The sequence below is a fragment of the Lemur catta genome, chromosome 7, assembly GCF_020740605.2.
Source record: "Lemur catta isolate mLemCat1 chromosome 7, mLemCat1.pri, whole genome shotgun sequence".
Classification (NCBI taxonomy): Eukaryota; Metazoa; Chordata; class Mammalia; order Primates; family Lemuridae; genus Lemur; species Lemur catta.
The window spans coordinates 46,264,543-46,275,494 of record NC_059134.1 but is presented as its reverse complement, the minus strand read 5'-3'; positions in this window follow the sequence as shown (position 1 = coordinate 46,275,494).

Genomic DNA, 10,952 nt, shown 5'->3' with positions numbered 1-10,952 from the left:
TAAACTATCCTTTGTCTGTGATCCTTTGTCTCATATCTTATATCAGCATCCATGAAACTTTGGCAAGCTAACTTACCACCTTGTAAGTAGGGGTAAAAATCTCAGCCCCTTCATAGCTCTTGACAGAACCTAGATTCAAATTCAAGTCAGTTTGACTCCCAAGCCCACATTCTTTACCATTGTACTGTTGTGCTAGAAGCTGTGTGTTTGGAGGTAAAGTTATGTAAGTAAAATAATATAATCCCACCTTGTCCCCTCCCTCCTCATGGAACCATCTTTTCATTCAAGGTATTTCTGGGGGGAAAATGGCAGGTTAAACTTCTTTTTTTTTAATATTTTGCTTTCTTGTTTTTATTTTTTATTTATTTATTTATTTATTTTTATTTATTTATTTTTTTTTGAGTCAGAGTCTCACTCTGTTGCCCAGGCTAGAATGAGTGCTGTGGCATCAGCCTAGCTCACAGCAACCTCAAACTCCTGGGCTCAAGCGATCCTTCTGCCTCAGCCTCCGAAGTAGCTGGGACTACAGGCATGTGCCACCATGGTCGGCTAATTTTTTCCATATATATTTTTAGCTGTCCATATAATTTCTTTCTATTTTTAGTAGAGACGGGGTCTCGCTCTTGCTCAGGCTGGTCTCGAACTCCTGAGCTCCAACGATCTGCCTGCCTAGGCCTCCCAGAGTGCTAGGATTACAGGCGTGAGCCACCGCACCCGGCCCTCAGGTTAAACTTCTATCTTGAAGCCACCTCTATTTCTGTTTTCCTGTCCTTATGCCATTTTTAGAAGGTGTTTTGGACTCTAACTGTGAACTCCTCCTTCAGTAACTAGGCGGAGTGTGGAGGAAAGAGTCCATGTGTCTGCCGGCTCTGTGAGAGAGAAAATCCCCAGATAACCCATCGTGTTGCTGTCCATTTCACTTGTCTTCATAATGCAAAAGGAGAGATGGGTCTGAATTACAGTCATTGGCTTCTCATGCCCATTGGTTTATAATTTTGTTAACTGATAGTTACAGGTCCGAACTTATCCTGTTAGCTACATTTCCCAGGGATAGCTTCCACACGTATAGTTCTTTACAATTTACAAATTACAAAAAGACAAGCAATCATTGTCTATTTGATCACAGTAATCATTTTGAAAGATAGAAAAATCAGGCTATAAGTTTAAGGGACTTGTCCAGAGTTACACAGTGCCAGAATTAGAAATTGAGTCCAAATCTACTGATTTTCTGCCCAGTGTCTTTTTTGCAACAGTCTTTCTCATTGAATTCTTTGGAACTAGCCCTCATGCCCTTCATAAAGTTGTTCAAGCTTCAATAAAAAATCAGCCCTCAGCTAACTTCAAGTGAGTAACAATCCAGATAATTTCATTCAAAAGAGAATTGATTGAAAACTTACCTCTTTGATGGTCCAAACTAAAGGAAATCATGGAGGTGCAACTTGGAGTTCAGGGACCATTTAGTAAGAAGTAGATATATTTTCATAGAGCCACAAAAATAATTGCATTTCTCTCTGTAGAATGGTGTGTACCACCCCTGCCTCCCACCTTCATATTATTAGATTGGCACATATTTCATGGGCAATTTTATGCCTACCACATAGAAATGTTGTTAGATAATTTTCAGAGCAAAAATATCTTCAGATGTACCAGTGTTTTGAGAAGTTTTTGTTTTTACTTTCTAATTTCTTCAAATTTTTATTATATATTATGTGAAAAGTACTGTATTAGTGGTCAAGAGGACTATAATGATGAATAACAAGTAACCCCTCTCCTTGAGAATTTTGCATTTCAAAGGCAATTTCAGATATATACTCAACCAGCAACAACTGGAAAAAGAATGAAATAGTTTTGTAGAGAAAGGGGTAAATCACTGTATCTAAGTGGAGAAATGTTAAATGATGTCCAATTAGTGCTAGTGGTAACAGCTTTATGAAGCAGATACTTTTGAACTGGGTCTTCCTGGATAAGTATTAATATTAATAGAATTTGGGTAGTTAGAGAAAGAGAAAAGCCCATTCCTGGCAGAAGGAAGAGCATAGATATAGGGATGGAAAATGAAAGTGACTATTACATTTCAGGGAAAGGCAGAAGTACAGGGTTCATGGAAAAATATAATGGGCAATGAAGATGGAGAAGCAGGATAGAAATAGACTGAAGAGCTTTGAATGCCATTTATACACATTGGATTTTAACCTGTAGGCTATGAGGAGCCATTGAAGTTTTCTGGGTAGAGGTATAGCATTACTCATACGCTTTATTTTATGTCTCCTTCTCAACACTGTGACATTATTAATTATATGTATTGGTCTCATTTTGCAGAAGCAGAAATAAAAATTTATAAAACTAAGTTATTTTTCTCACATAATAGTGGTGACAAAGCAAAGCTTCCAGCCCAAGTCCTTTTCCTCCTCTACTGCAGCTACTCAACATGGAAAATCACCACCTTAATAGGGCTTTCCATTACTATTAAGGAATAAAAACAGAGCGTTGAAGGTAAATGACCTGGTATAATTGCAGTAGGGATAATTAGCAGTCTCTTCTCATTTTCGAATTCAGGGATTCTCAAACATTTGGGTACATATAAATGACTTGGGAGTCTGATTCAGTAGATCTGGGAAGGCACCTGGGGTTCTCAACTTCTAATAAGCTTCCCAGTGATCCAGATGCCTTTGATCCTTGAACAAAAGTTTAGTAGTAAGGCTGTATAACATGTCTCGTGCCCTCTTTACCCTACTTTTAAGTTACACATGAACTTCAAATTTAACATACTGTCCCCAAATGAGCTTAAAAACATTTCCCCTCTGTGTGTCCCTCCATCTGGGCTGTGCTCTGGATGGTGAAGGGGAATTGAAGTTGAATATGCAAAAGCAAGTAGCAATGTCTGAGTACAGGAAGGTTGGCTAGTTCTGTTCTTATTGATGATCACTCTTTTCCTGTGCAACTTTTGCAATCCACTCTCTTCTTTCACTGACTCCCATTGAAAATATGAGTGAAGTATTTTAGGAACAAAACCAGTGAAAAATTAGTATTAATATTTTTTTTAAAGAAAGTTAAAATTTAAAGAGGCTTATGAATTACCATTTCTAAGCTAAGCTCAGTTGGTGATTTAGAAATTCAGAAATTAAGCTCTGATGCTTCAGGCAGTTTCTACCTTGTAAGATCTAAGGCCTGCTCAAAGCAGTCCCCAGCCTCTACGGGTTTCTCCTTCCTCTGTCATCTCTGTGAATTCTGATGAGCAGCGCTTTCGGCTGACAGTGCCAACAGCATCGTAGCTCTCAGCCCTGTGTGCTCTTTACCATTCATTAGCTTCTACTTCTTTTCTATTCCCCTTTCTCCTCCTTTTTCTCTTTGTGCTTTGAAGCCTGTATCATTACTTTCCTTTGATCTCTTGTTTCCCTAACTTCTTTCTATTGCCTTTTTGTTAGTTGTCATGGGAATGTACTAGCTGGGAGGGCTGAGTATGTGAGGCTGTTTGCAGACCTAGTTAGTATTCACAGACCCATAGAATGTTTGTTGCACCTGGAGAAAACTGAGTGATCTCTTGATCAATATCCCATGAGACAAAAAACAAAAAACTCTGAGACTCAGAGAGAGGCAGTAATTTTTCCAGAGAATCCCAGCCTCCAGACTTGAACTTTTCCCTGCTAATGCCCCCTTTAACTCACTGACATGAAGAAGGGAAAAAACCGAGAGCCATAGAGCCCTTACTGTAATATGTTCCAGAAAACTAGATATTTTATATTTACTACTCATTTAAGCCTCACAAAAACCATAAAAAGGGGAATTACTGCCTCTGATTCATAGATGAAAAAACTAAGTTTCAGAGAGGGTAAGTAAATTTCATAAACGTACTCAGCAAATCAGTGGCTGAACCAAAATGAAAACCCAAGGTTATTACAATATCCATGTTTTTTCCACCTCAGTGGACTATAAAGCAGTTTATAAGATTATTTTCACTAACATAACTGTTTTTGCTTAACGTATTAAAATGAATCATTCTTTTCAATTCTCTATCCTTTTGGCAAATTGGGCCAAGGGTTTTAGCGTGTTCCGTTTTTGGTACCTGTCAGGATGTACTGATATTCAAATCCATGAAATTTCTCACTGTCATTCTTCTGTCACGTTACACCCCAAGTCAACACATTTTGGCAAGACACTTACTATGAGCCTGGCAGAAGGTGCTATGTTGAATAGGGACTTGGTGTTTGTTACAGAAGGCCTCTGCCTTCACACGTCATGTACTCTAGTTGAGTCAAGAAAATTGAAACACAAGGGAATATATGTTTGCGTGCACTCTCCTATAACCCTTATATAATTTATGAGGAAATTCTTTGTCCCTGGGAGGCAATGAGATCAGTGTGTTTGGGCTGTAATGATCTCCTAATTGGTCTTTTTCCTGGTCAGCATAAGATTGTGAGTTTGGCAGAGAACAGGTACTAGGGGGCTGGGAGCTAAATGAAGATTCTGTAGGTCACACCATGCTGGCAGAGGTCCTGCCAGATGTTCAGCTGAGACCCCAGAGAAGCCACACGTTGAGAATAGAACTACTCTAGATCTGCCCTAACAAAGACTAAAAACAATATTTTCTAGGACAAAACTCATCCACCAGTGAAATAATTACTTTCCAAAATAAAACTCGACACTCTAAGGGAAGACCAAAATTGCAGCTTTTTAGCATTGTACCATCTACAATGTCCTACAAACAACAAAAAATTACTATGTCTGTGGAAAATAAGGAAATGTGTCCCAAAACTAGGAGGAAAAAAGTCAAGAGACTCAGATTTGACACAGATGTCTAAAAGAGTAAACGAGGACTTTAAAACAACTGTTATAAATATGTGTAAGGACTTAAAAATATAGAAAAAGTTAAGTGTACTATGGGAATCTGTGCAGAGAAATGGAAACTACTTGTATATGAAACCAAATGAAAATTCTCGATCTGAAAACATACCATGTCTGATATTTTAAAAAATCATTAAATGAATGGAATATTTTGAATACTGTGAAAGGAAGAAAAATAGGCATTGAACTCAAAGAGCAAATTAAACTTGAGGTGTGTAAAAGAAGGAAATGGTAAAGATAAGAGTGGAGATTAATGAAGAAGAAAACAAATGTAGAAAATATCAACAAAAACAAAAGTCAGTCTATTAAAAATATCAAGAAAATTGACATGCTTCTAGCTAGCTGTATCATGAAAAAAAATGTGAGAACAAACAAATTAACAATGTCTAAATGAAAGAGTAGGCATTGCTAGAAATTCTACACAGGCATTTAATGAATAGTAAGGTAATAGCATAAATAGAATGAACAACTACATGCCAATAAACTGGATAAATTGATAAATCATTTGAGAGACACAAATTACCAAAACTGACACCAAAAGAAATCTAAAAATTTCCCTATATTCATTAAATAAGTTGATTTCATAATTAATAAACTTTCCATCAAGAAAAATCTAGAGTGAGATGGGCTCACTGTTGAATTCTGTCAAATGTACTAAGAAAAAAATATCAATCTTTATTTAATAAATTAATAAAATACTAATATTAATAAGTTATTAAAAAATCAGTATCCAGTGATGATAAAAACTTGGCAAATTTGAAATGAAAGGAAGCATCCACAACCAGATAAAAGTCATGTATGTCAAACCTACAGCTAACACAATACTTCATGGTGAAATATGGAAGATTGTGAAATGTAAGGATGTTCACTCTTTTTTATTGGTACACAATGATTGTATGTATTTATGGAGTATATGCTATATGTGTACAATGTGTAATGATCAAATCAGAGTAATTAGAATATCCATCACCCCAAATATTTATCATTTCTTTGTGTTGGGAACATTTCAAATCTTCTAGCTATTTTGAAATATATAATATACAATAATTAAGTATACTCAGCCTACTGTGTTATCAAACACTAGAACTGACTCCTTCTAGCTAACTATATTTTTGCACACATTAACCATCCCCATTTTATCCCCCCTTTCCCACTATCATTCCCCAGCCTCTGGAAACCGTCATTCCACTCTCTGTTTCCATGAGATCAATTGTTTTTAATATTTAGCTCCCACATATGAGTTGAAAACATGCAAGATTGTCTTTCTATGCTTGGCTTATTTCACTTCACATAATGTTTTCCAGTTCCATTCCATGTTGTTGCAAATGGAAGAATTTCATTCTCTCTCTTTTTTTTTTTTTTTTGCTATATAATATTACCTTTTGTATATGTACCACAATTTCTTTATCCATTCATTCATTGTTGGACACTTATGTTGATTTCATATCTTGGCAATTGTGAAAAAGGCTGCATAAACATGGGAGTGCAGATATCTTTTCCATGTTCTGAATCCCCTTCTTTTTTGGATATATGTCAAGCAGTGGGATTACTGGGTCATATGGTAGTTCCATTTTTAGTTTTTTAAGAAACCTCAATACTGTTTTCCATAGTGATTGCACTAATTTACATTCCCACCAATAGTGTATGAGGGGCCCTTTCTCCATAACCTCACCAGCATTCGTTATTGCCTGACTTTTTGATAAAAGCCATTTTAACTTGGGTGAGGTGATATCTCATTTTAGTTTTTTTTTTTTCAGAATATTATGGGGGTACAATACCATATGTTAATGGTGTTATAGAGCAACTAGGACTTTCATACATTGCTATTTGTAGAGTAAAATAATTCAATTACTTTGGAAAACAGGCAATTTCTTATAAAGTTAAACCTACACATACCCTATCACTCTGCAATTCCACTCCTAGGTATTTACCCAAGAAAATAAAAACATGTGATAGGTCCAAAAAAAAAGACAAAAGACATGTGTACACTCAAAAAAATTTTTTTGTGTGTGTATATGTGTGTATGTATATTAAAAATAGCTTTATTTGTAATAGATGAAACCTGAAAAGACCTAAATGTTCATAAAGAAGAGAATGGATAAGCAAATTGAGGTATATTCTTAAAATCATATACCACCTAGCAATAGAATGAAGTATTTTTTTTACTTCTGGTAATGTGTTTAATTAAGACCAAATGATAGATATATATACATAATCTAAACTTTTGTACCCCCATAATATACTTAAAAAAAAGAAAAAAAAAAGGCCAAATGATTACAAAATTTCTAAAAGCCAACATTTTCCTCATAAAACATTCTTAAAACTCACAAGCATAATCTTCAGTAGCCATGTTTGAATTTTTCAAGTATTATTATTATTATTCCATTCCAAAAAGAATTGTATTTTGAAGACTTAATTAAATGTTTCATGGATTTGCAGATCCCTACTTTCTATGGATTCCCTGATGAAAGCCAAGAAAACAGCCAAGATGTAAAATGATCTGTCAATCCAGTGTGAAGGCACCAGCTCTGTGCTTAGAATGAAGTATGTTTTTGATAAATGCAATAACATGGGTGAATCTCAAAATATGCTGATGAAGAGAAGTCAGACAAAAAGTACAAAAAAACTTAACATTTATGTAAAATTCCTGAATAGGCAAAAATAATTGACAATCATAGAAATCTGAACAGGGGTTGCTTTTGGAAAGGTATAGTGATTTGCTTATAAGGGATCATTCCAAGCTAATGAAAATATTCTAAGCCCTTATAGGTATGTGTATGTCACACAAGTGTATACATATTTTTTAAATTTTATTTTATTTTTTTATTTTTTTATTTCAGGACATTATGGGTGTGCAACTATTTAGGTTACATATATTGCCTTTGCCCCACCCAAGTCAGAGCTTCATACCCTAGACGGTGGGCACCACACCCATTAGGTGTGAATATACTCATCCCCTCCCTCCTCCTCCCATCTGCCTGACAGCTGATGAATGTTACTACTGTATGTGCACATAAGTGTTGATCAGTTAATACCAGTTTGATGGTGAGTACATGTGGCACTTGTTTTTCCATTCTTGGGATACTTCACTTAGTAGAATGGGTTCCAGCTCTATCCAGGATAACACGAGGTGCTAGATCACCACTGTTTTTTTTTTTTGTGGCTGAGTAGAATTTCATAGTATACATATACCACATTTTATTAATCCACTCGTGTATTGATAGGCACTTGGGTTGTTTCCACCTCTTTGCAATCGTGAATTGTGCTACGATAAACATTCGAGTGCAGATGTCTTTTTTATGGAATGTCTTTTTTTCCTTTGGGTAGATGCCCAGTAATGGGATTGCTGGATCAAATGGTAGTTCTACTTGTAGCTCTTTAAGGTATCTCCATATTGCTTTCCACAGAGGTTGTACTAATTTGCAGTCCCACCAGCAGGGTATGAGTGTTCCTGCCTCTCTGCATCCACACCAACATTTATTGTTTTGAAACTTTTTGATAAGGACCATTTTCACTGGAGTTAAGTGATATCTCAGTGTATGTTTTTATCAAGTCCTTTCTACCCATATACTTAGGATCAGTGTATTTCAGTATATATATTAACAATTTATGACTCAATAAAAAATTGAACCATGCTATTGTCAGCTAAAACATCTCACTGGTTAGGCAGAGGATAGCAAACCTGCTAGAGAGCTCTTTACTTGCTCAAGGGATGAAATATAAAATAGAATCACTGTTTCACAGGTCTATTGAGACTACTACTTCCAAAGTTATGAGACATGTGAATGGAAGGGAAAAATCAAGGGAAGAATTAGACATGGACCGAGGGTGATGAGGAGATGGTAAATATTGTGATTGAGTAAGGGTAAACATAACTCTGGAGGAATTTAGTATTTCTCCAGATGTTTTTATTTTCCTCTCTTTAGGGCTCTGTGTCCTTTCTATAAAAATAGAGAGCTGAACCAGGTGAACCTTCTGTCTTTCCTGTCTATTGCATGGTGAGGAAAGAAAGGGATGATTCATGGAATGCATCTTGCTCTATAGGTTTAGGGGATCCTTTTCCCAGATTTTGTTCACTGGTCAAAACATATTATATAGTGGAACATTTATTCATTCACTAGATATCTATTGTGCTGCTGTCACATGCACAGGGCTCATCAAAGTCCTAAGGACACATAAAACACAAATGAGAAAAACTCAAATTAAGTCCTGGTTCTCATGGAGTTTACATTCCAGTTCAACTCAAAAGACAACAGTGAGCAAATATGCTAGTGTGTGGTGTGTGTGGTGTTAGTGCTGTGCAGAAAATAAACCAGAGTGAGGGAGGGTGGGGCAAGCAACTTTTTATACAAGGTGGTCAGGATGCCTTTGCTTAACATATTTCTTTGGAGAAGAGACCTTAAATAAATGAGGCAGTATATGACATGGCTTCTGGTGGGGAGGAATGCCAGGTGGAGAGAATAGCAAGTGCAAGGGCCCTGAGGTGGGAACATGTTTGGTGGTTTGAGGAATAGCAAGGAGGTCAGTATGGCTGGAGAAGAGTGAATAAGAGATAAGATGGGAGGAGGCAAGGTCACTGGAAGGACGTTGGATCTAACTGGAGGAAATCAGGAGCCTTTGTTTTGTTTTGTTTTTCAGCAGAGAAGATTTGACTTAGCTTTTTATAGAATAACTCTGGCGGCTGTGTGGGTAATAGACTGTAAAGAGCACGGAGAGAATGAGAGAGTCCATTTAGAAGACTCCTGCTTCTCTAGACAAAAGGTGATGGTAGCTTGGGCCAGGCTGGGGTTTGTGCAAGTGAGAATTGTCTGAAGTATATGTGTCTATGTGACAGGTCATAGTCTAATAAGCACCTTGTCAAGAGGTGTTTGGCCCCCATTATTTTCCTTCCCAAAGCAATATTTCTTTCTCGTGGTTTAAAGCCTCACAAGAGAAATTTCCATTGCAGGTCGATTCCCGAGGCCCTAGCTCAGCTTCTCCGGCACGATGGCCACACACAGCACAAGGATGACTCAGGTGCTGGAGCAGACAGCCAGGCTTCGGGGCATATGCCCTCGCTAGTCTGTTCCTCCTCCCACTAGCCTGCATTTCTGCTTTGTCACTTGATGGTATGCACAGTGCTCACAATTTTTAATTTTCTCCAAAATAAATGTGATGGGCTCACATTATGATAGTTCAGCCCCATTGCCCTGAAGGAGGATAGTTAACATGAGAGAGAAGTAAAAGGATCCACAAAAGATTCATTGCTCCTCTGTTCTCCTTTGGAGTATAATAGATGATCAACTCCTGAGGGAGTCTTTGGGAAAGAAATATAACATGCATATTAAATAGTATGAACTCGGTGAGATACAAACAGAGAATGGCTTTATCTCTCACTCGTTGCATTAAGTATACTCTGTCTGATCTTTCTCTCAAACCTCTTTTTACCATCTTGAGAGGTTGTAAAGTCTGTTGATTGCATTCAACTCTGAGAGTAGGTCCATGTGGGTCATTTAGCCTCACTTTCAGTTATAAAGAGATCCTGTCCAGTCTAAATAGAAATTTCAATCTCATACCTGATTCAGATCTTCCCCTCTCTTTCTACCCCCTTCTCCCTCCCACTTCAGCTCAGGCCTGGTCTGTGGCTGAGCTGCGGCAGTGTGCTGGAAAGGGATCGGAGTCCCCGCAAGAGCCAATTGTTAGCAACTCTTTGCAATTCCAAGTGCAATGTTGTCGGGTTGGTGGTTTAAAATCAGCCATGGTGGGAGTATTTGCACCATGGAAATTGGCAGGCACTATAAATTGGAGTGTTTTTCCTCCAAGAGAGCCAGCAGCATATCATTGCTCAGCGGCAAGTAGTGGGGAAAGACATTTTAAAAGAATCTTCCTCTCCACCCTTTCCCTCCTTTTCTGGCTTGCTCTTGTTCTGGGCAGGGGAGGAATTGAGAATTAAAAGATAAAGGGAGAAGGTGTCATTTAACTGGTGCTATTGCAAACTGGCTGTTGATGCTCTCTAAGTGGCAGACATTCGTTGCTGGCTTTCTTTTGGAGAACCAGTGTAAGCTCTTAGAAAGATCTTTCAGGATGTCCACAATGCACAGTTCTCTGGCATGTGGCTGACCTTTTAGGAC